Below are 24,676 nucleotides of genomic sequence, written 5' to 3'. Positions count from 1 at the left end.
TTAAGAAAAGGGGCACTCTGGACGAAATCTCAGGTTCTAACAACACCTCTGACATGGTGTGGCAGATGGAAAGGTCGGCAATAGAGAGCCACAGCAGGGAGGGCCCAGAGTCAAGCCAAGACCACTCACAGAGCAGGGAAAGACTGTGGGAAGAAAAGTTTACACACAGATGGGAGGTAACTCACGATGTATGCATTGTATGTTATAGATTTTTATATTAATTATACTAACATAAAGGTAAAAAAAAGATTGTAGATGAAAATGCCATCTTCTAAGCTGTAAAGAAAACACAGGAAAGTCTATCTGACTTGGGTTTGTGATTTGTTAAAACACGAGAAAAATATAATCCGTGAGAGGAAAAAATGAGATGTTGAACTTTCTTAAATTGACAAGCTTGAATTCTAAGAAAAGGAAGAAAGAAGAATGGAAAGAGAAGGTAGGAAGCTGAGGAGAATAGCGAGCCTAAGAAATACAGGGCTAGCCGGGTGTTGGTGGTGCACACCTTTAATCCCAGCACTGGGGAGGCAGAGGCAGGCAGATCTCTGTGAGGCCAGCATGGTCCAAAAAAAAAAAAAATACAGGACCATGTGGGAACCTCTGTTTCCTATGTGTATGAGTGTGGTGGTGGTGGTGGGGTGTTCTGAGCTCTGACAACATTCTCATAGACTCATGAAACTCAGTCCTTTACTATCTGAATTTCCCAGGTGTAATATAAATGTGAAAAATCATTCATATAGCAATTTAGGAATCTCTTCTGTAACCAATATTTTTATAATTGATTCAGCCAACCAAATAGCCATGACAATGGCCTCTTAATTAGAATTTTTTTTTTTTGGGGTGTGTGTGTGCACATGGTATATTCACATGTATGTGTTTGTGTGAATGTACACACTGGTAATGTTTTCGTGTTTCTGTGTGTTTGTTTATATGCACTTGTGTGTATACATGGGGGCCAGAGGTTGATGCCTGATATCTTTGAAGCTCAGTCAATTTCTACCTTATATTTTAAAGCACTGTCTCTGACAGAACCTATGCATCACTGACTTGGTAAGGCTGATTGGCCTCAGGATCCACTTATCTCCCTCTCACAAGAACTGGCAGAGTTTCTCTGTGTAGCCCTGGATGTCCTGTAACTCACTTTGTAGACCAGGCTGACCTCAAATTCAGAAATCCACCTTTGACTAGATTTTTCCATGCAAGTACTGAAAGACCCCCGAAGAGGCACTTTCGTAGAGGGAGACCCACACACCCAGGAATCAGCGAGGCCACGAACTGGATGCAAAAAACAAGAGGCTTTATTGGAGACGCGGGTACCCGGGGCGACTTAGCCTTTGTGTGGCTAAGCGCCCCGAGCCAAGGGAAAGGGGTCCTTATATAGGGAAAAAGGCGCAAGCTAGGAGCAGGGATTCTATTGGATAATTCTAATGAGGCATTGTACAGAGCTATTCCCATTGGTCAATGTATATGAGGCGCTATACAGGGTTATTCAAATGAGGCAAAGTACAGAGTTATTCAAATGAGGTGAACAGAGTCTTTCAAATGAGGCGAAATACAGAATCATTTCCATTGGATGGTTCAAATGAGACACAGAGCCATTCCAGATCAGCATATTCTCAAGGTCTGGTGTCTGGTACAACAGACTCAATTCCCCCCCCCTTCCTGATGGCTGACCTTGGGGGCGGAGACCTTGGGACGGAGTGTTTCTCTTCGGGCGGGGCGGGGGCTCAGGGGCAGAGCTCCAGGCCGGCTCCCTTGGTGTTCGTTCTCGTGCCGGCCCACCTGGTGCTCATTCTCGTGCCGGCCCACCTGGTGCTCGTTGCTCGGCCCCAGCCTACCTGGTGCTCGTTCTCGGGCCTGCCCATCTGGTGCTCGTTGCTCGGCCCCAGCCCCGAGGCTCGGTGCCAGGCGGGGCGGGCCGGGGGCGCGAGCCCTGCCAGGGTGAAGGCTTGGGAGGCCCCGGCAGCTTCGGGGCAGGGGGCTCAGGGGCATTTCGAGCGGGTCTTTCAGTACTAGCAAAGTTACTTCAGGTTCTTTTGCTTGGGTGGCATGTGCTTTGTTGACTGAGCCATCTCCCTAGTCTCTTTAATTATTTTTTTATGCCCATAAATGAAGACTTTTTAATTCATCAGCAATTATTAAACACCAACTGTATACAAAGTTACTAAAGTAGTGACAATTCAGCAGTAATTTAATTTCCACCTTCAGAAACCTTTAGTTGAAAATTCCATAGAGACAGACAAAGGCAGATCAGCAAGTCCTGGGGCATTAAGAAGACTCGGTTTGGATAGTTTGAGGGATCTAGAGCCTTCCTTTCACTGTCTACCAATCTTATTTCCGTCGTGGTCCTCTCTATTTCTGCTACTTCAGACCTAAGCACTATCTTAGATCTGAATTCTGAGGGGAAATGAACTGATTTCTTTGTAAGTTTAGTTATCAAAAAATTCCAAGTAGACATGTAAACTTTGGTGATTATTTTAAAGATGTATTTTTATTCATGTATGTGTATGCACCCACACATGTGTGGGTGCCTGCAGAGGCCAGAAAGGGGCGTTGGATCCCTTGGAGTTGGAGTCACAGGTAGTTGTAAGCTGGCCAATGTAGGTGCTGGGAACAGAACTTTGGTCTTCTGAAAGAGCAGCAGGCTCTCATAACTACTGAGCCATGTGTCCAGCCCAGTTATGTAAACTTTGTGACCTTCATAAGTGAATGAGGATGGGAGAGTAAAGGAGAAGAATTTGATTTCAGCACCCAGCTGTTCTTTTCCAACCAGGCTGTATTCCTGAGGCCTGATGTCCTCCATATCCTCACCATAAACTTCTCTCCACACCACCATGTATGCCTCCTGGATACTAGATTTGATGTGTTTACACTTGAAGTTTACCTCACCCAGGTACTTAACAGATCTGAAATGGGGAGGGATGCGTCTGCCCTCATTCCATTATACATGAAACAATGAATAATGCTAAGATATCAGTTGTCAGGTTTCAGAGACAGGGGGCAAAAGGTGAGGGTATGTGGACCATCAAGGCAGTAATGCCAGGTCTTGGAGAGGGAGCTAGTGATGGACTCCTAGAAGAACCAGAGACCTCCGAAGAGAGGTAGGTAAAATATGCTCCTCAGGAAAAGCAGGTGGCTGGTACATGCTCCACCCCTGCTCTATGGGTTCTGTATCTACCAGACCCTGATTGTGATAATCAGTCTTTACCCAGCATGAGCTGAGCTATTTCTTTCCCCTGAACTGCTGGAGCTTGTCTCTGCCCATCTGGAGAGTGTGGGTTCCCTGTTGAAGTGACTCCTTTTTCTTCAGGACTGGCAATGTAGGCTCTGCAGACTAAAGAAGAAAGCAATGATATTTCCATGGATTTCTAGCTCATTATTACATGTAGCCAATGGTTCAATATTTACAAAGTCTAGCAGTGTGGTATAGACTGAATGGAAAATGCAACAGCATGGTTCCTGCTCTCCTGGACCTCCTTTCATAGGATGAAGGATGTGAGCTACTTGCAAACCCATGAAACCCTTGGGATGGATGTCTGTTGTCCATGTGCAGCATATGAGGTTTGTACCGGCATATGAAGAAAATGTTCCAGAGCTTGTCTGGAGGAGTTCCACTGCCTTCTGTTAATACAGGTAGGTGTCAGGCCTCCTGTCTTAGACCAAATTCACAAGTTTACATTTGTGCGTTTTGGTGATTCACATTGAAAAAGCCTAAATATTCACTAATCATGAGTGACTTTTAATTTCTATATTCCATTATTTATTAGTTTATTATTATAAATTATGTATCATATGGCTAGAAAATGATTTGCTAACACAGAGATTTATTAATTTTTCAAGATGAAAAATGTAGAATGTCTTTTATTCATTCTTTGATAGTTTCTTTCATGTATACAATGTATCTTGATTATATCTCTCTCCAACACCCACCTTTCTTCCCACTGAGTATCTCCCAATAAGTCCCCTCCTATCTTCATGTCCTCTCCTTTTTATTGAACAGCACCCTGAGTGTACTTTAGCACAGCATGCTGGAATAGTGACTGATGTTAGCTGGATCTTCAGGTAACCATAGCTGAAGTGAGTAGACTTAGAAAGGAGGAGGAGGAAGAGGAAGAGAAGGAAGGAAGAAGGGAGAAGGCGGGGTGGGGTTGTTACTTCTCTGCCTCACTCTGTGAGTGACAACTCCCCCATTAGGTAATTTGCTGATCTATTTGGTATCTGTAAGATTCAGGTCACAGGGTTGTGGATACTGACTAAGCATGCTGAAAACTTCAAAGACTTTGTCAAATGTTTCTGTAGTCCACTAACAACAGCTGTCCATTGTGTTCCCTATTTAATGTCAGCCAGTGTGGGAAGCATTTCATAGCAATGAATTGGATCCCTAGGATCACCCTGTTATCTATTGGCCCCACTTTATAAGGGGAGAGAAAATGGATTCTTCATGGTCTGAGGTTGAGAACTCAGATCACACATTTTCCTGTGAAAATATGAGCCCTCTATTCTTTCCCGCCTCTTTGCTTCTATTTATTTGTTGCCCTTCTTCCTTGTTCTGCCTCCTCATCCTCTTTTCCTTTTCTTTCTTGTGAACTGGAGAGGGAAATGCAGCCATAACTAGAGCTGTTCACCCAATATTTCTCTTTGTGTTAAATATTTACCTTCCTGCTTTGAAATCAGCTCAGCTGTGTGACTGGCTTGGCCAGTGAAATTTGAATTGTCATGTGCCCCTTCTGGACAGAAAGTACAAAACCCAATGCATGATTTTCCATATCTCCTTTCAATATTTGTAAGTAGAGTATAAATGTAGCTGAGCTACTCACTAATTGCATAGTGACTAGATTGGCAGAACTCTCACCTCAGACCTGCTCTGGGTGTGTGCATAAGGGTAACCTATTCAGTTTGTGTATGTGGGTAGCTATCCATTTGTGTGGTTAAATGTCTGAGGTTTGAGTTAATTTGTTATTGTAGCATACGAAGCCACTGACATGGGAAGCAAAGCTATTTGGACAGATTACAAGAACATGATCTGCATTAGGAGTCCACAAATATGGCTACTGCTGTAAATAGATGCAGTGCACCGGGTATATGTTAATGCTTCTTGGCTAGCTCTCATGCTGTTTATCTATGTCCTGTTAAAACTACATTTATGAATTAAGAAGATTTTGTAACTTTTGGATCTTTGAAAACCAGAACACCCTGTCTAACCCTGAGACACAAGCACTCTCTGGGCATAGCTTCAGTATCTAAACTGTGTGTATGAATGAATTCCTTTTCCTCATCTTCTATGAGATCTTAGAACAGTAGTCCTGTGAACTTTGAACCTTCCTTAACATCCTTTTGAAACTTCCTTTTAATCAAAAGATGCCATGTGGATAACAAGGTTTTAGGCGGTTAAGAGAATTGATTTAAGGGGTCTATACACATGGTAAATAATCAGGGTAAGAAACTGAAAGCCAACCAAAAGCTTTCAGGCAGTCAAAAGGGGAGAGAGGTACAAGCCAGCAGGGCCCTTCCCAGCTCTCCATGTCCTTCACTTACGATCATTATCATAGCCACTGCTGAACCATTGGAACTGTTTCTATGACATTCCAAACAGTGGCTGGGCCCAGTGGAGGCAAGACAGACATTATATGAAGTGCACTGCCAGCTGTGCACTTTGAACTTGCATGGCCTTGGCAGTGAGCATGTATTTGACCTTTTGCAGTTGTGCACTAGCTGCTGCCAGGTGTCCTTCTTCTTTCCATACCACAGGAATCTCATGATGCTGACTCCTCTCCACATCCCTGAATATCCACTACCTGCATGATAAAACACTTTCTGGCACTTTTTCAAACCTCTAGAATCAAGTATTTTAATTTACTCGGATAGAAGAAGACAAACACAAATCACATTTTGGTGAATACACAGGACAGATGTACTATTTGGGTGAGTGTGACGGTGGGGCAGGAATTGGAAAGATCATGGATGCTGTGTTACTGATAAGACACAGCTGATGGAGACTGAAGGAAGGCGAATGGGCCAAGGGCAGGGATGAACAGGTGCATGCTTGGAGCCACAAGTCAGCAAGACTCTTTGAGGCATACAGCTTAAACTTTTAAATGAAGCCATGAGATAGACAACAGGGGCCAAGGCTTTAAGTAGAAACTTCTGTGTTGACCATTTTCAGATAGATATTAGAAGTCACAGGAGCAAAGGATAGAGTGTCTTGGACTTATTTGCCTTTGTACTTAGCAAAGTGAAATGCAAAATATAAGAAAGAAGTTTGCATTCATGAAAGGTTTGGCTATGAAGTGGCTCAGAGAGTCAAGCAGCTTCCTTCCTAAGAGGTTTTAGGTTGGCAGCTGGGCCTCCCTACTGATGACAGACGTAAATAAAGTCTGGTTAAAGACGGGACAGTTACACAGAGATCTGTATGGGACACAGTCAGCCTCTGGCCATCGTCTGCTCCCCATGGATCCAAAGGGCACTCTGGTATCTGCAGCAGCCCTTGCAGTGGGCACAGTAACAGCTTCTCTGTTTTCTTGGCTGAGATCGTGCTGCTTAGCTCCTGGTTTCACAGGTTGAGCTTAGCTCTGCCTCCTTCATCCACCTCCATGGGCCTCTTTCCATCTCAGATGTGAACTGCTGGCTGCCCTTGTTGGCTGCTGGCCCAGAGCCTTGCAGGCCTCACTCTCCTCCCACTTATTGCTGGGTGTTTCTTTCCCATGTGTGGTGTGTGCAGGGCCATACACCTTCTTTTGAAACATGGCCATGTTTTTAAAAGTGTTTTACATTACATCTCCTCTTGCTATTTTTACCCTTCAGAGAAGGGTGAGTATTTGTTTAAAGGTTAATTAAGTGTTGTCTTGACTGGAAACTAACAGAACATTCCTAGTCATTGTCTAACAGGGTCTTAATGGCAGCAGGTGCTCTTCTTTCTTGATGTATAGGCTCTCTCTGGCCTTGATGTCCTCACTTCCTCTATCCTTCTCAATCTTTTTTTTTTCTTTTTGTGGAAAGCGGAAGAGATCCACATTTGTCAGTAATCTTTCATCTAGTCCTATGACTATAGGTGCAATATTACATTACTGATTCTACCCCTGGCTCTCCCCACTGCATGCCAGTTATTCACTCCCAACTCAGCATGTCCAAGATTGCACTGTACAAACCTGATACTCTATCTAGTGTGGCAAATGTCACCCTATAAAATTGTATGCTTAAGCCAGAGACTTCCGTGCTGTTACAGATCCCTCCTCTGTAAAAGTAACCCTGGCACCTATCATAAACTATCCGCTCATCAGCTTTGCACCTGTGACCCACAAGGGCCTCAGCTCATTGGCTCTCTATTCTTGATGTTGACTTTGGAATGGATTTATGGAGAAAAATAGCATTTTGGAAACAACGATAACAAATCCAGCAAAACAAATGAAAATTAAAACATTTATCCTTTTAGTAACCCAAAGAGATTCTTTTAAGAATGCACAGGAAAACTCGAGTCCACTTTCCTTTTTTCTTATCTGTATCTATGCCCTCTAATCCTGCCCTTCAGATTTTCATCTCCTTGTCTTGAAAGCACTTTTCTCAAAGTCTTCACAGGGAGCTTGCCACTGCCCCTAAGCTCAAGGGTCCCCACCTGGCTCTCTTCTGTGTCATTAATGATTTATCTGGACTCTTTCTGATAGAAAGTAAACCCACACCTTCCTATCCTCTCAGTTTTCCTCTCCATTCCTATACTTTCTTAAAATACTGACCCAAAATATCTAGGAATTGAGTAGATTCACAGAAATATTCTTGAGAGGGTGGAGAAAATAATTTAATATTTCTTTAATTTACTGCCAGAGTGTTTTCAATGTCTTTTACTTTCATGTTCCTGTCTTCATAACCACGCTAACAATTATATCCCAGTGCTAAGAACGGCTAAGAGACCCGGATTTCTCCCTAACCATAAGTAAACAACCTGACTGCCACAGCTCTGTGAATGTGGGTAGGAGACACAGACCCATGGGGCAAAGACAAAGGACCATTTACTGTTCACGGGCAATCTTGCCAGAGTGTTGACTTTATTGTGCCATTTCCCCCAAGTCCCAATTCCCACAGGATAATACATATGAGCCAGAAGACACCTGCACACACAGAATTGTATTATAGGAGCAGAACCCTGGGCTTAGTGTGACAAAGTCTTCTATCATGATCAGGAAGCATTTCTGATCTTTGCTTTGGAATCTGGTTTGATGCTATCTATAGATATGATCAAAGTTTGCCTCTATTCTGGAGGGAGGAAAGAACTCTTTCTTGTCTCTGTTTCCTTTCAATATACCAAGAAGATCCATTTCCACCTTTTCTCCAATCCCATGCTGGAAATGTTTGCATAAAATGTATTGTACTTAATATTGCAATAATAATGATTGGAAATACTTTTACATGGTAAGCAATTTACAAGTGAATGGGTCTGTGATGAGCTTTGTAAAGTATATTGTAAAGTTGTAAACAATTCTTGAAGAGGTGTATCTGAAACTCTGTACTGTGTGTGTGTGTGTGTGAGAGAGAGAGAGAGAGAGAGAGGAGAGAGAGAGAGAGAGAGAGAGAGAGAGAGAGAGAGAGAGAGAGAGGGAGGGAGAGAGGGGGGAATATATGTGGTTCTTTACTTTTTTGTGTTAATAACAAAGGGGGTTTTAAAAGAAAGAATTCATCTGTCAGGCCAACAATTGGAATTATATGTTCTATTTATTTACTTTTTTTTCCTGCAAGTGTCTGGGCCTTGTATAGATCAACTGTAGTTGAACTTGTCTCTATTCAGATTCTAACATTGACCTTTTGCTCTGGTTTACAGCTGGGGTTTGAAACCCTCATTCTCAAGTTCATACAACTGTCCCTTCAGGGGCTTTGCATTTTCTCCCCATCTGAGTGCTTTTAGACAAATGTCAGAGTTTTTTTTGTTCTTCTGTCATTAGCCTTGTGAGAATTCCTGCAAATAAATAAACAGTATGAAGAAGGAGACCCACTCTGGGACTGGAGGCTATGAGTCAGTGTGGCAGCTGGAGGGATTGGGAGACTGTACAGGGACTCAGCCTTTGAGACATGGAGCTAGAGTGGGCTGGAATACTGCTTCCTTCCTTTGATATCTGTAGTGGATGATGAGGGAATATTCCTTAGGAACTTTTTGTGATCTGCTGTGCTATATGAATAGTTTTTAAAGTGACTTGAAATGTATTGAATTTAGGAAGGATTGCTGCATTTCTATTTTATTTTGTGTGTATATGTGAATGTGTGTGTGTGTGTGTGTGTGTGTGTGTGTGTGTGTGTGTGTGTGTGTGTGTGCATGCGCGCGTGAGTTCACGAGTGCTACAGTGTGTATGTGGAGGTCTGAGGACAACTTGCAAGAGGAGTCCATTCTCTCCTTACACAATATGGAGGCACTTGCTTACTGCCATCTTACCAGTCCTAAAAACATGATGTAAGCTTTTTCCTTTATATGGTCCCCATTGGAATCTTGGATGGAGAGCAGTTTGCAATTCCTAGTCTTATCCTTGTGGTAATGGAGTAAAAAATTCTCTCTGGTAGATGTGATTATCTTTGGAGAAATACTTGCATAAACTATGGGAAGTACACTGACCTGAGGAACTCAGAGAAACTGATCAGGTTGCAGTCTTTTCCGGGTAGCAAGTGAGCAAGTGTTGCCATCTTTTCCCGGTAGCAAGTGAGAAGTGGGAACTTCTATGAGGAGGGTGGTCAGTGAGGCTGCATGGAGGAGGGAAAAGCTGACAGAGTCCTGAGGAAAAAGCTCTTGAAGAATAGAGGGTGCTCAGTACAATTCTCTGCATCTTGAGGTCCTGGCTTTCTTTTACTGCACTCTTTAAATGTGGTCAGAGTCTTCTGGAGTACCAGTTAACTTTATAATTCACTTGCAGCTGAAGCCAAATTAGGAAGAGTATGGATGGATAAACACACGTGGGCCTCAGAGTTATGTACAAATGAAGAAAGACTGAAATTAGATGCAATGGAAGGATGAAATCACCCCACCTCTTTCTTCTTAAAAAAAAGTCATATGGTTTTGAGTCTTCTGGACATTGTATAGACTCAGATTTTGTTTTGACTAGACACTGGAAGGATATGTGCGTGTGCTGAAAGTGGTTCTCATTGGTAGGTAGAAGATTGTCAACAAGAAAGCCATAGACTGGGGTTGGAAAGATGGTTCAATGGTTAACAGCACTTAAAGCTCTTGGGGAAGATCCAGCTTACAACCTTCCATTATTCCAGTTTCACTGGATCCAACATCCTCTTCTGACATACATGTTTCAGCATGCATGTGGTACACACACACACACACACACACACACACACACACACTAAATGGATAAATCAACATTTTTTTTAAAGGAAAGGAAACTTTACTTTCTCCCTTCTTCCCTCTACTCCTCTTTGTTCAGGAAACAAGTGTTGCATGCTGTGAGGCAGACCTTTCATTAGTAGAGAAAGAAGGAAGAACCCATACTGGGCCTCCCACCACTATACCACAGGGATGAACAGAGAGTTATCATCGGAAGGTAAACACAGGAAGTGCCTTTTTAGACAATCTGCAGGACATCAGGTGTACTCAAGGCTTCTCATTTCAGGGAGTTGTGCTATGTTTATTAAGCAAACAGCAGTGAGGACCCTGAAAAGGGAAAGACACCAACCAAAAGCAATTTTGGACAGAGACAGAAAATTCTCCTCAGTTAGACATGTCAGACCCAGAGTGAGGCAACTTCCGCTCTACACAGATCAAATTCGACACAGAGCATTGTGAGACAATGATCATGCTAGTACAAGAAGCTTTATCCAAGTGGTGACAAACATCAGGAACTGAACAGGACCCCTGCAGAGAGTGATGGTGTTGCCAAACCCTTTTAACCTGCATGATTCTATTTGGGGGTATGGGACAGAAGTGTTAAAAGTTCCAAGGAGACTTTATAAGTGACCTTTCTTTCCTCCCCCTCTTCCTGGTGGATCTCAGTGCATCCCACCCCTGTGATATCTTCCTTCCCTCTCCTCTTTAGTCTCAATAAGATGGACTCACTTTATGCAAAGAGAGGTATTATCAATGGGCCTGTACTGTGTCTGCAACATGGTAATGGCATGAAAAAATCCAGCAGCTCCTGCACTGTCATAATGCAGATATTGTTTTCTCTCAATTACATAGAGATCTATAGAGAGCTTCTTCCTTCAACAGATTCTGCCCTTCTCAGTGACTTTTTTCAGGTAGAAGCATCTGGGACTGCTGGAGTCCAGTTCCTTGTCCTCAGCGTGAGCAAGGCAGGTAAGTAGAGTCTGCCCTAACAGAATCACACCTGAGCCAAGGCAGCGCTGGTGGAGGTGTTCAATGTAGCACAAAATGCCTTTGTAAGCCCCCAAATGCCATTCAGATAAATTGGAAATGATTTCTGCTTAACCCTAACAGTGTTCTGCACCCAATAAGTCACTGTATTCACAGTGGTCTCTTTATTAAATCCCCTGTCCCTTCATTTATTAGCATGTAACTCGATATAGCTTTTTTGGTGACTTCTTTGTCTGTGGGTAAATAGCTCAGAGGGAATTTAAAAGCCCTTCCTCCAACCCCAAGAATAGTAGTCACCATCTGTGAGATTTGGGTTGGAGCTTACCCAGTGAATTTACTGGTAATAGTACTCAATGTCTCACAGTACCCATGTGGCAGGGGTATGATAATGCTTGTGTTACTAGGGAGGAAGCTGAAGTGCAGAGAAATCAATCTTCATGACCAAGGCTTTACAACCAAGGTTCACAGGCCTCCAGAATGCCCTTCAGACCTTAAATGGCTAGTTCTGTGAGGTCAAGTGCAAAAGCATGACTTTTGCCTTGCTGCGCATCTACAAGATTTAGTGTTCACAACCACAGGGTGTTGAGTAGATTTATGTCAACTCGAAACAAGCTAGAGTCACCAGATAGGAGGAAGCCTCATCTGAGAAAACACCTTCATAAAATCAGGTTGTAGGCAAGCCTGTGGGGGATTTTCTTAGTTAGTGACTGATGTGGGAGGACCCAGCACATTGTGGGTGGGGCCATCCCTGAGCTGGAGTTTCTGAGTTTGTAAGAAAGTAGATTGAATTACTTCTCAGCCCTTTGGCTAAGATCAAATGTAATAAAGCAAACTGAACAAACCATAGTAAACAAGCCAGTAAGGAGCACTCCTCCATGGCCTCTGCATCAGGTCCTACCTCTAGGTTCCTGCCCTGTTTGAGTTCCTGTCCTGACTTACTTTAGTGATGAGCAGTGATATGGAAGTGTAAGCCATGTAACACCCCCTTCCCCAACTTGCTTTTGGTCATGGTGTTTAATCTCAGAAGCAGTAATCCTAAGTAAGACATACAGCTTATTAACGCCCAAGGATTTAACAGATGAGAAAGGGAGGACCAGCCGAATTACCATAGTTGTTGCCATATGTCTGGCATGGAGTAACACTCAGTGTCTATTTGCTGAGAGAATGGGTGAATGAATAATGATCCAGCACCCCAAGAGGATCTATCATGGTGGCTAGTGGTTGTGTTTATTAATCAGAACTCATTTCCATGCTCTGTGGACAAGGCTGTGATTTTGATCCACTGTCATCTCTTGTCATTCTAGCAGAATCTTTATCTGTGATGTTCACCCTTTGAGTCACAGGAACACAGCCCTATCAGAGTACATTCCTCTGAAGAAAGTAGACTAATGTGAGTCTCAAAACTCCAGGTCGATACCCCCTCCTCCCTAGAGCCTAATATAGTAATCTCCTACTTCCCCAGGCAGCAATAAAGAACACTTGACTTGCCCCCTAAGAAGCACATATCAGCACTTCAGGCCTGGGCGCCTGAATCTTATTTATTGCCAGCCTGCTTCAGAGGTTGGCAAATCTAAGGGAGGCCTCAGGCTTGCTCTGAGCCTTAGAAGACTGTTGATACTTGATCTCTTATCCCAATTAATCAGATTCCCTATGCATTCATGATGTCAACCCTGCTTGCATCTGTGCAGTTGGAATGCTTTCTGTACAGGGTTGCTGCTCTCCAGCTGAAAGACGGGTAGAGGATGCCCTGTTCTTAACCCGTTTTTCCTTCCTGTCTCTGGAGCAAGCTCATTTTGTTCAGAGGAGAAAAACTTCTATGTTAGATCTCCTCCAATTGCTCAGGGCTTGGCCTTGACTCTTCATTTCTGGCCACTTGATGACTCAGTTTCTTTGACTGTAAAACGAAGACCTTAAGGCCTGTCCTGCCTGCCAGACTCGATGTCGGTTTTGGCTTAAAGGAGTTCTGCTTCCAGAACACATTCTAAAAGTGGCTTGTTTATTTAAATAAGCTTTTCTTGTCATTTCACATTTTCTTCTTAGAGCACAATCCAGGTTACTTAAAAGAAAACCATTAAAAAATAGGAACAAAACAAATAATGTTTGCTAAGAAGGACAATGTACACAGTGCTCACAATGCTCACAATGCTCATCATCAGAAATTTTATTTTCTTTTTCTTTCTTTTTTTTAATTTATTTTATTTTATTAGTTCTAGTTAGGGAACAAGCTTATTTCAAGTCCCTTCTCCCTCTCCCTCCCCTCACCCCCAACCCTCCTCCCCCACCCCCCCCCACCCCATCCACCCACCACTCCCCAGGCAGGGTAGGGCCCTCAACAGGGGCTCTGCAAAGTCCACCAAGTTTTCCTATGCTGGTCCTGGGCCCTTCCCCATGTGTCCAGGGCCAGAGTGGGATGGGCTCTCAAAGTCCCTTCTTGCACCAGGGAAGAATACTAATCCACCACCAGAGGCTCCCTGGAGTGCAGAGGCCTCCTTATTGACATCCATGTTCAGGGGTCTGGATCAGTCTTGTACTGGCCTCCCTGACAGCATCTGGGGTCGATGTGCTCTCCCTTGTTCAGGTCAACTGTTCCTGTGGGTTTCTCCAACCTGGTACAGACCCCTTCGTTCTTCATTCCTCCCTCTCTTCAACTAAATTCCCGATTGCGGCTCAGTGTATTGAGGGTGCTGCCAACATTTGTAATTTTCTCTGTCATTTAAGAGAAATTGAAAATCTTTTTAAAGACTGACCTGTCTTGTTGAGGGTGCTGGCATGTGCATCTAGTTCTATCACTTAAGATCACTTTTGTTCAGGAGTTCAAGACCAACCTGGGCACCATAGCAAGGAAGACTCAAAACATAAAATGTAAAATAATGTAAACAATAGAATGAAATAAACTAAACCAGCTTGATTTGATCATCTTAAAAAAAAAGGAAGAATAGAGGAAAGAGAGCAGGATGAGAGATACCATATCAGAGGGAGCCACTATAGGTCCAAGAAGAGATCTGGAACCAGGGAGGTCTCCAGAGACCTACAAGGATGACATGAGCTGACAATCCAGGCAATGGTGGAGAGGATAACCCAAAAGCCCTTCCCCTAAAATGAGATTGATGACTTCTCTTTATGCCATCCTAGAGCCCTCACCCAGTGGCTGAAGGAAGCAGAGACAGAAATTTTAATAAACAGTCCCTCAAGTCTTACTGCTCACTTGCCACACTATGGAAGACCTATTGGTTGCTGTGCATGTTAACCCTTTTGAGTGCAAGCTCCTACTTTGGTAGCAAAGTATCCTATTGTGCAATGAGGAATATAGATGTTTTTGAAGTCAGAGATGTTTTTGGAGGTCAGGCTTTTAACCCTTGTAGCAGGAGAGTGTACCTATGTGTCCCAACTCTGAAAGCTATGGCTTTTATCTCTACCTCATCAATCTTTCCTGAGAGAAATTATCAATTGAACACAGGGCTCTGGATCATGAACACCTTTGGTTCTTGATCCCAAGGGATTTCAGACAGGAGCCCACATGATGTTTTGAAATGGGATTAAATTATATGATTTCTGATGTTTCCCAAAAGGAAGAGTGTCTGCACATTTTTAAAGGCAAGGGTGTCAAATGTGTGCCTTTGTGTCAACCTGTAAGCTGGCAGAACTAATATCTACATAAATATTGTAATATAAAGCTAAGCATGATTTTAATAAGAACCAGTACCCACAATGTGTCTCATTTCATCTTCTCAAGAGTCTTTCTAGATGTGTATTCTTTTTCTATGATTTCTTTTCAAACTTATTATGATTTTCAAACATATAAATTGTGCAATAAACCTCTCATCTAGATGAGTGGTCATGATCAATTTCCTTCACCTTGTCTTCTGCCCTTGGAGCTGTGGTTTTGACCCTGAAGCCCTTGTGGCAGGGCTTGGTCCCCAGCATGTCACTACGAGGAGGTGGTAGGAATTAAAGGGTGGACTTGATAGCAGGTCTTTAAGTTATTGTAGTATGCCCTTGAGGAGGATTATGAGAGATAGCCTCTTCCTCTTTCTCTTATACTTACTCTCTCTGAGGTGAGAGGCTTTGGTCTACTGTGCTCCCATCATCCTTAAGAGCTTCTGAGATCAGCCATGGACCAGAGTCTCCAAAACTGTGAGACAAAAAAAAAAAAAAAAGCTTTCTCCTTATAATTTGATTACCTCAGGTATTTGTTAATGATGGAAAGCAGACCCTGTGTAATTACTTTAAATTAGTCACCATTAAATTTTGAATGTTACCACTGGGCTAACATAGATTTCATGAAAGGAAATTCATGTCAGAAGGAAGACTCACAAAGATCGAGATTCAGCCCGTGCTATTCAGTAACTCCACCATCAGTACCTGAAATGAATACGGGGTAAATAAATGATTTATGGAGGTCATAAACATCTAAACAATCTCAGAACAAGATGAGGATGATACGTTGGTTGCACATCTTCCTTATTCATCTTCAGAGGTCCACTGCAGTTAGCACACCGTAGGTACACAATGAACGCCCAGTGAGTTTAAGTTTCTGTAACTAGACTGCAAGTCAGCAACAGTGAACTCACAATGTATTCACCAGCAGCCACATTAACCAATACTATTGGTCACTTTTGGCATTTTTAGGACCTGCAATCTCTGGAATCTGAGGAAAGTATCCAGTTTGTTAGATCTGACTCATTCACTAATATGTACCTATAAATATACTATTTGTATCTATTATGTAAGTACTTTTCCAATATAGTTATAATATCCTTATGACATGATAAAAAGTTACCCATGTTAAGGTGAAGAAGTATCTTTAGAGATGCATCAAAATGTTTCTTTAAGTATACTTAATTTTTACATTATGTCACATGGAATGGTGAAGGTAATTTCAATCTTATAAGGTAAGACATTTTCATTTTTGGACATTAAAGATTTCATGGATACCGCATATGTTACTTTTGTCCATGAGGTGAGAGGCTTTGCTTCATTATATTGTAATGGTCAATCATCATTTTCAACAGGTTATCTACAGTGGAAGCACACCTCTGGGTGTTTCCTGGAAGACTTAAGAGAGAGGACCTTTCCCTGGATGTGGGTGTCACCATCATATGAAACATACTTTAGGTTCCTCAGTAAGACTCTGACTGTAAAGACAGAACAGGATGTCTTTGCATGTATCTTTTAATGAAGCAATCAGAAAGCTGTCAATATGGCTCAGCATGTAAAGGTGCTTGTCACACAAACCTGAGTTTGATTCCTGGTACTAATAGTAGAAGGAGAGAACAGACTCCTAAAAGCTGTCTTCTGACCTCTCAGTATGTGTTTTCTCTCCCTCTCTCCATTTTTCCCTTTCTTCCTCTCTCCCTCACCCTCCCTTCCCCCTTGTATGCACATACTCACACACAAACACACCAGATTTAAAGAAAAATACTAATAAAACAATCAGCAAACCTTTAAAATTCCAGTCATCCATTTTCCCTCCCCCACATTGCCCTTCTCGGTAACCGAACTATGGTCACCCTCCTGACCAAACCAACATTCTACAGTTAGTCTTTAATTGTTCATTGTGCCTGTCTTCCAACTCTCATCAACTTAGTTTCTCAAGTTCTTTCTGAATGTTCCAGTCCTGTTCATCTTCACCACAACCTCCATTGTTGATTCACTCTTTTCTCCCATATGGTCCTCCCCTGATCTGTAGAGAATCCTGCTCTTTTCTTGCCTTCCAAAGAGCAGACTAAGTTAACTTTGAAAGGGCTTAAGCTATGATGCTTCTATGTTCTTATCCTATAATTCAGACCCCTTTCATGCAAGAAAGTTTTACATGACCCGGGGTATGTAGATACATAAGATAAATATAGAAACCAAACGTTGCAAATAATAAGTCATTAAGAACTTTATTTTAAAACAATTCTTTACATGTTTTGCTGATTCTTAAAGATGTAAACCAGCTTTTCATGCTAATGCAATGGATGTGCTTATTTTAATTTTTCATAAAGAAGTAAACCTCAGTTGAGTCTATGAGGCTGCAGAGTATACAGCTTCTTCAACACTTTGTAGAGTTGAGTGACATTTTGATTCTACATTCATCAGTGCTGAGAATACTATTTTATATGACTACACAGTAAAAGAATGTAGAAATAGGTCTAGGTCCATTTCAAAAGTTGTTGGAAATTTTTCCCTCAAAATTCACCTAATGATTTAAATAAAATGAAATTCATTAGAAATTCAAGCAGAAAAATTTAAAATAAAAATTCTAATACTAAGATCCAAAGACACATTAATTTAGTATGTACATGCTGAGAAATGATGGTATGAGAATATTGAGTCTTTGTTTTCACTAATTAAAGCATCATGTTTTTGTAAGAGCAGAAAACTACATGGAAGGTAAAGAAACAATAATTCATAGCATACAATAGTCTCCACTCTGAGTAGAGGTGTTTTAGGCAGTGTTTGTTGGTGTGGCATGGGGGTAGGCACAGTGCAAAGTGAAAGTGCTTTGTATTCAGCACTGGAGAGTGTTACCAGAAACATCTTGGATTCATTATGCATTTTATTTGGAATTAATTTTTGGTTGTTGGATGTGGAGAAAAATGTTACTATTGACAACATTTTCAGGACCGGAACTTTCAGTTACATGACCCTACATGGGGCTGTGGCAACTAGTTTAGGAAACTGTGCTCTTAGGGACTTCTTCCTAGAGCACAATCCTACCGGCATATTGTGAACCGGTGTTTTCCTTCCCACACTCCTCTTCTATCACCACCTGAGACTCCAGCTGTCTTCTTGCCCAGACACATCAGTGTTCTTCCTCATTCATGAGAACCCCAAGTAGATTTCCATTTTCAGTTCTCAGCATGAGCTGCTTTCTCTGCTGTGATCCTCTCATGATTTTTCACATTCATCAGTCCTTGTCAATTGATTGTCAAAAAGACATTGGTACACCCCATCCATAGTAGCTGCTGCTGCTGTGCAACCACAATATCAGTACTTTGCAGCATACATATCACTGAAGTTCCTTCTTGCTCATTTCCTGGCCTGCAAGTAAGTCCCCGTAGAGTGACACTACTGTTCATTTTATCTGGATTCTCAATTTCCAGATTAGTTAAGAGTTCCCAGGATAATGTTTGATTGAAAGAATTGAAAAGATCATTGCCATGAGTCTCCAACTTTGAATAAACCTTACCAGTTCATCACTCAAAGCATTTGACTGATAAGAGTCCATTAGCATAAACCTCTGGGCCTGGTAAGAGCATGGCTTGGGAGGTCAAATTGCTAATCCTACAACTAAGTGGGTCTGTGAGCCCAGTGATGCTTTCCTGGCAAATCTTGCTTTATAGGTAATAAATATTGAGTGAAGACCCACTCCAGGCTCATGGTTTTACATTTTCTGCGCCCCTGCAAAAAATGCTGTGATAGCAAATTTGGGAGTTACATGATAGATGTGAGGAACTGATCTTCTGAGGTGACAGTATGTTTAAGGACACTGAGGAGCTAGGATTAGGGCTCAAGGCTATCCTGACCCCAAGTTACTGTCTATTGCTCTTCTGAAAGCTATCCTGAGAGCTAGGCGTCTTCATGATGGCATCCAAGAGATAAATATGCAAGTGATGGACAGCCACAGTATGTCTGAGAGGCTGTTGTTTAGATCTATGGTGTAAGTTAAGGAATAATCTAAGAAACATCTCCATTTCAATGTTGTTTTCATTTAAAAAAAGAGCCATTTCATTTAGGGTTTGGAAGGACCTTTCTCAGAGAGAGCCTAATTATAGGGGCAGTGTATTCAAAATTCAAGAATGACTGACTTGTGCTTTTTAAACAGTAAAAGGAGCTCTGAAACATATTAAATTTTTATGAGGTGTGTTGCTGACTAAAATTTTTTTGAGCGAATAATCATACAAAAAAAGAGTAGACCACATACTTAAAATTAAAACCTCCAAATAAGAAAAATATTTATTAAATAAACTTACACCAAGCCACAGTGACCTTTCAAATGCACTTTCGAAGCCAATGCAACCCATAGAGTAATTTTAATCAAGTTAATAGTTCATTATCAGGGGATGACAACCAGAGTTGTGGCTATCATGTTGTGATTAGGTCTGGTTGCTCAAATCTGTCAGGAATGGAGTGACTTTGGGAAACCAAGTAACGTCTTTGGGCTATAGTATCTTCATATTTAAAATTGAAACATTAGAATAACCCTGTTGCCTCTTATGGTGACTAAGAAAATCAAGACTCGTATATGTAAGGAAATGCTTGGAGAGGTGAAACATATTTATGACATTAGTAATATTAGTTACCCAAGAATACTAAGGAGATTTATTTACAAAGCCCAAGAGGTGAAGGGTTTTGTTTTGAGAGACGATTCTCTTGTGTTTTATTTTTGAATGCTCATCAGAGATTTTTATGCCTTTACCTAGGAATGTATCATATTGTTCTTGTGGTCTCTGTCACAGATCTTGTCTATTCCTTTGGGCTTAGCAGAAGTGTAAAAATTCTGCTTGTCTTTAGTTCCTCTTGCTTCCAGGCTTCCTGGTGTCTATTCGGTGCTCATCTGTTCAAAATACATCATAGCTTCCCTCTGGCCAGGTGAACTGCAATTTTATCTTCTCCGTTCTGCATCATTCAGTATCACATGACTTTGGCTAATGGATCTATCTTGCATCCTCAATTTACCTATTACATTTTACCATTTGTTATAGTCAAATGGTGGTAGGAGGTGAAATCTTGGTGATGAGGTCAGGATGGAGAACATAGGCACTATTAGTCCTTTTCACAGGGACCTGCTTTTCCCTTTTAGTATATGAAGATTCACAGGGGAAGGACCATCTGTGACATTGAAAATAGGCCTCCATAACATGCCGAATCTCCTTGATGTGGCACTTCTTCCATGACTGTGGACTATAAGACTGTGCTGTCTTGTAGAGAGCTGCGTGGAGCCGCACCTTAAAGATGGCGCTGGCTTCTGCCCTCCGTGATCCCGAAAGCGAGCGCTCTCTGAGAAAAACAACTCCATATATGGCTAAGGCCAGACTCATGTGATGATCGTAAGCTGCTTGCGTATGCGTGGACCTATGGACGGTGCCCACGTAGCAATCCAGGGTTGGTGGTCCATGCCTACTTAAGGGCTGGGAGAGGCTTGCCCGGGGAGAGAGATCGCTGTTAACAAGGAAGGTCCTGAATAAACTGCTTGCAAGAAGAGCTCCAGTGTTGCGTCATGCTTGTTGGTCGAGGCGGTGGCGACACTGTCTTCAGACTATCTTCTGTGGTATTTTCTCACAGTGGCCTAGGTGAACTGAATCTCCTTTTAGCCTTGGCATTCACTGCAGGCCTCTTGGGATGTACCCTCATCTCCCACATCCTTTTCTCAGTATATGAAGCTTAGTCTGGTACATCTTAACAAGCATTCTTGGTTGGTCCACTGTAACTTGTGCATGCCTCTGTGGTTTCTGAATTATTTTCTTGCTCTATATTTTAAAAGTATCTACTAATTAGGAATATGGTAAATGGAAGAAAATGCCCCTAATCCTTAGATAAGGATTTCCCTAAAACCACTGAAAGAGCGGGTAGTTATCACATTAAAAGCCCTATCTTGACTGCTATGGAGAGAAGTTTATGGTTCCCTTTCATGAACATATTTAAAGTTTATTTTTTGTTTTCTTCATTGTAACTTTTTCTTTATCTCCTCTATCCCTTCCTTCTTCCCTTCTTCCTTCCTCTGGTGCTGGGGATTGAACCCTGGATTTTGTATATGCTAAGCAAGTGCTCTACCACTGAGCTCTATCTCAAATTCTTCTTTTTTATTCTTAAATTCATTTATTCTAAAATCTTTTAAGCAAAACCTGTACTTTTCCTTTGGGATTTGGAGCCCAGTGTTCTCTTTCAAAACGTCACATTATGTTGTCATCTCCTTCCTTAGGTCAGTGAAACTTCCCTCTCCACAGCTCATTGGCCAGACTGGTTTTCCATTTACTTTTATTTATTACTCAGTCTCTTGTTCCTTCACGAGTTTTCTGTGCTCCTAGATGCTGAAGGTTGGAGATACCTTTCTTTTTCTGCCAGTTTTCTTGTCCTATTTTGTCTATTCACATTTATTCCTGAAAGTCTCTAGATGATGGTAAGTATACATTTATGGCCAAGATCTTGATTATTTTTCCCCGAGTAAGCACAATGAATGAAATCACCCTGTGCTAAAGTTTAGGCTTAGAATCAAATGTCAAGGGAGTTGGCTTTTCACCTTGATATCTCAGCACCTCAGCTCTAACACTTTTCAATGAAGAGTCATCTTGACCCCTTCTCCAGATTTGCTCTTGTGTCTGCATTCTCAGTCTTTTCTAGTGGCTTGTGAAGGCCAGCATCATCCTGAAAAAGTTTCATCAATTTGTCAAATTCTAGGTCTTAAAATGTTAGCCAAGTGTTTTCCTCTTTGCACTATCTATTGTCCCTTTCCTGCTTCTGCATCATCTCATCTTCTGCCTGCACTGTATCGGTGGCTCTTACCTGACCTGCCACCCTTAATACTTTTTGCTATTCCTTAGATTCTCTTGCAATCAAAATATTAACTGCTGCTAAGTTCTCAATAGGCTAAATACTATAAATAGTATATAAGTGCTAATCATATGAATTGAATACATTTACTTTTAAGGTATATTCACTAAACATTTAAAGGGTTTTAGTTACTATAAAAGACATCTTTGATGTATCTTCTAATTCATTGTTTTGTACATAAAAATAATCATTTAAAAACAGACTATAAAAGAAATCACATGACTGAGCTATCTTTTTAGTTAAGAGTTTCTTATTTTAGAACTTACTATGTAGACCAGAATAGCCTTTAACTTACAGAGATCCATCTGCTTCTGTTTCCTGAGTGGTGGGATTAAGGGCATATGCCAAACATACCCAGGCCTTTATCATGTTTTATTAATATACAATAATATACTGTCCATACAAAGCTGCTTCCTATTTTTAAACATTTATAAGTCTTATTTCTTTGTTGAGTCTTACTGCAGTGTCCAAAAGGTCCAACAAAATGGCAAATTGGATTTTAATAGGAATTTATGTTATGTATGAATTGCAGTTAGGGGTGATTCTGTTAATTAATTTTGAGGCCAGTTTTCTTTACCCTGATAAGGTTTCTATTCACTTTGACTAAGATTTAGAATTGTTTTAGTTACTTTTTGGTAGTTGCGATAAAATACCCTGACAAAAGCAACTCAAGGGAATAAGAGTTTGTTTGTCCTGTAGAGTTCCTGAGAGAAACAGTCTTTCACACTAGAGAATTCATGGCAGTGGTCAGAGATGATGTGGTAGCAGGAGCAGGAAGCTGGCTGCTCATGTTGTAGCCACATCCAGGAAACAGTAAATGGGGCAGGGCTGTAAGGCTTCAAGGCCCACTCCCACTGACCTATTTCCTCAATTTCAATCTCTTAAACATTCCACAGCTTTCTCAAAGAATGCCACCAGCTGGAAACCAAGTGTTAAAACATATAGGCATTCAAACCACAGCAAAAGTCAACAATAAACAATGAATTATTACACACTATTAAAAGTGTAAGATGATACACAGTCACATTTGTTTGTTCATCAGTATGATAAATTATATGTTAATGCTACCCTATTATTAATTAAGATGTGACTCCAGAGTGATATTGATGACAGTTGGTCTGAAGAACCAAGAATGTCTACATTCTATATGGATTTGTTGCTATCCTACTGATGAGGTTTCCAAAAGGAAAATGTTCATTAGTGATAATTACAAAGATTACATTATAAGTTAAAGAATTCTAGAAGATATGGCTGGGTCATAGAGAACATGAACTTTTCCTTAGAGAATTCAGATTACAGGACAATAACAACTTCTCTTTTTGCATTTTGCTTTCTCTGTAAAACTGTGGTCTCAGATATTGCCACATTGGTACTATAAAAAGAAACCACAGGAGAGAGAATGGATGGTCTTTCTTGGAGTCCTAGATGAGTAAAGATTTGGTTCCACAGTCTCCCTAGAGGACACACAATGACCTTACCTTCAAGTAGGTTCTACCTCCTAAAGAACCACAGAATCTCCCTGTAGCACCACTCTGAGACCTAAACTTTGAATAAATGAACTATTTTAGGACAGTCTTCATAACAAGTTCTCAGGGCAATTCTTTTTAAAATTAAATATGTCATGTCAGGCCACCTCTATCCTCAACATTCTGTCATGGACCTATCTCTCTTGGAGCAAAAACCAAACTCTTTGCTATACTACTAAGTCTCTACTCTGGCTGCCCTCCATGACCTCCCTGATTTTCTTACTTTTCTCTTTGAATCCCTACAGCTGCTAAAAACTTCTTGAGCACAGCCAGGCACACTGCCATCTCAAGGTCATTTTCTCCCAGTCTGAATAGTTTCCTATGTGTGGGTTGATCAGTTCTCTGCTAAGTACTCACAGTGGACCCTGAAGACCTCCTGAGTGTTTTGTGAATAGCTCTGTCCTCTCTGGCATGCTATTCTGAACACCCAATCTGCAGTAGCCTCTCTAACACTACACAGCATCCCTTTCTCAAGTCAGTGAGCATGTTGGACTCTGACTGTGTTCCTTTACTGCCCTTTATCCTATACTAGAATCTCTTCAAGAAGTAAGATGTGACTCAAAAACCACTGTATCCCTTAGGTTGTACAAAGTTTCAGTTGTTTAAAGTAAAGGAGTGAACCTGGCCTCTATTCCTCCATGTTGGCTAGAAGCAGACCTTTTAGCAATTATTAATTTATTTTTTGGCTCCAATGTTTCTATGGAGATAACAATGTCTGACACCCTGATGATGCTTCCTGCTGTTTACTTACTATCGGCCTTATCAGAATATAATTCTACAAGAGATATGTTTTTCTCCATACATGGAATTTGGATTCAGGTAGGGACTGACATATAGTAGGTACTCAGCAGTTATTTATTAAGTGAATGGCTGCAGAGAAGGCTGATGTTGGGAAAGATTTTCCCAGCCTCATGAGGCCGTAGTTCCACTTCAACATGAAATCCCTGAGGTAAGCAGAGGCCGGGCTTCTGGGCTGGGTACTCAGCCAGTGGCAAGGGTCTATCACCTCCTCAGTCAACACCCTGCTTTGTGGAACATGTTCTCATTCCTCTTGCCGTCTCTCATAAAGTGCTTTGCTTATCCAACACTCCTGAGCTGGATCACAACTCTGAGAAGCAAGGATGGAAGGTTTTAAGTTTCTTTTAAAAATATAATCATTTTACAACCACACATGTATGTGTTTTGTCTCTATACTCAACTCTGAGCAGTTGCTACTTAACCCTCATCTCTTTCTTTGTATAAAACATGAATGTGAAAGGCCCTTTTAGCTCACAAGGGTGGAAGTTCAGGTGGGAATGAATCCAAGGGAAACTTTGGACTCACTCAG

Source organism: Cricetulus griseus (assembly GCF_003668045.3).
Source record: "Cricetulus griseus strain 17A/GY chromosome 1 unlocalized genomic scaffold, alternate assembly CriGri-PICRH-1.0 chr1_1, whole genome shotgun sequence".
NCBI classification, from domain to species: Eukaryota; Metazoa; Chordata; class Mammalia; order Rodentia; family Cricetidae; genus Cricetulus; species Cricetulus griseus.
Note: the sequence above shows the minus strand (reverse complement) of the source record.